Source organism: Penaeus japonicus, unplaced genomic scaffold (assembly GCF_977035675.1).
Source record: "Penaeus japonicus unplaced genomic scaffold, GWHDUDI00000001_assembly GWHDUDI00000039, whole genome shotgun sequence".
Lineage (NCBI taxonomy): Eukaryota > Metazoa > Arthropoda > Malacostraca > Decapoda > Penaeidae > Penaeus > Penaeus japonicus.
The window spans coordinates 19,017,599-19,020,098 of record NW_028234441.1 but is presented as its reverse complement, the minus strand read 5'-3'; positions in this window follow the sequence as shown (position 1 = coordinate 19,020,098).

The window sequence follows — 2,500 nt, the reverse complement described above, 5'->3', positions numbered from 1 at the left end:
CCCCCTTCAGAGCATCTGCAATTGCATTAGCATAGAAAAGAAAATGGGAGAGGAGAGAGAAAGGGGGTGGGGGAGTGAGTGAGAGGAGAGAGGGGGGGGGAGAGAGCAGAGAGAGAGAGAAGAGGAGAGAGAAGAGAGAGTGAGGAGAGAGAGAGAGAGAGAGACGAGAGAGAGTGAGAAGCAAATATGACAGACGCAAACCCCCCGGCAATATTTGGTAGACAGGCACATAGATGACAGACGGAAAGACAGAACCCAACAAGGATGGAAAATTATTAACAGACCAAGATAGATGAATTTAAGAGAGGAGAGAGAGAGAGAGTGAAGAGGGAGAAAGAGAGAAGAGAGAGTGAGACTGTGATGAAGAGAGAGAGAGAGAGAGAGAGAGAAAGGGAGAATGAATGAAAGAGAGTGAGAGAGAGAGAAAGTGAAATGAAGAAGTGAAGAAAAGATAGAACAATGATAGAGACAGAGATAGATAGATAGATATATAGAGTTAGATAGATATTAGATAGAGAGGACGAAAACGAGGAAGAAAGAGAGAGGAGAGTGAAAGAGAATGAAGGAGAGGAGGAGAGTAGGAAGGAGAGAAGAAGCTAAGATTGAAGATAGTGACAGAGACTAGATAGATATATAGAGATAGATAGATAGATAGTAGGTAGAGCGGAGAAACGAGGGATAAGAAAAGAGAGAGAGAGGGATGAGTGAAAGAGAATGAAAGAGAGTGGAGCTAGCGAGAGAGAAGCAAAGATAGAAAGGATAGATAGTATAATTAGATAGTAGATAGAGAGTGTGCTGGAATCCCCCTAGGGATTACATTTACTCTAGACTGAGATACGCTGGCTCAGTGGGATTAAACAGGGGGCGTTCTACATACAGCTCGACACATCTTTCTTATCTATGGTCTTTGGCCCATATGTTGCTCCTCCCTTATTATTATTTTTTTTTATGTCATATTGTTTTATATTTGCCTGTTTTATGTGTTTTTTTTTTAATGTCATATTGTTTTACATTTGCCTGTTTTATGTGTGTTTTTTTATGTCATATTATTTTATATTTGCCTTTTTTTTCTTTTTCTTTTTTTAAGACTATCACTTGCATTCTATTTTTGATTTGTTTAAATGAATCGAGCGGTCTTTTCCGCAGAATTTGTTTTAAACGATCCATTAATTAATCCCTTTATATCTTGTTTTAATTCAAATACACTATACTCTTAGTTTTCCTTTATAATTCTTAGGCGAATGAAGTGGCCTTTTTGTCTTTTACGTTCAATATCTTTACTATCTTTTAAACTATGTATAGATTAGTCCTTTTATCTCTTATATTAGCATGTTATCTTGCCGAAAAAACACCCAACAAAAACACTTTCACCCCTTAATTTTTCTCCTTTCCCTTTTTAGGTATTTATAAATTTTTAATTATATAAAACATAATTTAATAATAATATATTAAAAATAAATATAAATATTATATATATTATTTTATATTATATAAGAGAAGAAAAGAGAGAAGAGAGAAGAGAGGGGGGGGGGGTGGGAAAAAAGAAAAAAGTAACAGAAACAAAGAGAAAAACCAAACAACAGAAAATACCACCTGGGGAAGAGAAAAACAAGATACGAGACAGGCAGACGGTTTTAAACTTTCAACTTTGCTGTCTTCAAAAGGAACCAATCCATTTTTAAATTTTTTACACGATTCGCGAAACCAAAAAAGGGGGGTCCAACCTTATGCTAGATGGTGTTGAGGACCCCCCAGCGAGAAAAAAAAGGCCAGAGGGGCGGAAATTTGGGAAAAATTTAACGTTTCTGGACGTTTCTTCTCTCTTCTTTTTGGGTGGTGTGTGTCCCTCTCTCTCCTTTCCCTTTCTTTCCTCTCCCTTTCTTTCCCTTTTTTTTTTTCTCTCTTTTTTCCTCTCTCTCTTCTTTTCCCCCTTCTCTCTTTCTTTTCCTCTCTCTTCTCTTTCTCCTTCCTCCTTCTCTCTCTCTCTCTCTCCTATTTTTTTTTTTCTCTCCCGTCTCTCCTCTTTCTCTTTCCTTCTCTCTCTCTCTCCTCCTCTTTTTCGTCTCCCTTTTCCTTCTTCTCTCTTCCCTTCTCTCCTCTCTCTCTCTCTCTCTCTCCCCCTCTCTCCTTTTCTCCTCTTCCCTTTTCTCTTCTTTCCCCTCCCTTTTGTCTCTCCTTTTTCTCTTCCCTTCTCTCTCTTTCCTTCTCCCCTCTCTCCTTTCTCTCTCTCTCCTCCTCTCTCTCTCTCTTTCTTTCTCTCTCTCCCCTCCCTTTCCCTCTCTTTCCCCTCTCTCTCTTTCTCTCCCCTCCCTCCCTTTCCCTCCCTTTCCCCCTTTTTCCCTTCTTCTTCTTCTTTTTCTTCTCCCCCCTTTTCCTTTCTCCCCTTTCCCCCCCCTCTCCTTCTCCCCTCCCCTCTTTTCCATCACCAATCCCTAAAACCCGATTCGATTTGTTTCTTGTTTACATGTCTTCTTGTGCTCCACTGGGGCGGGGGGGGGGG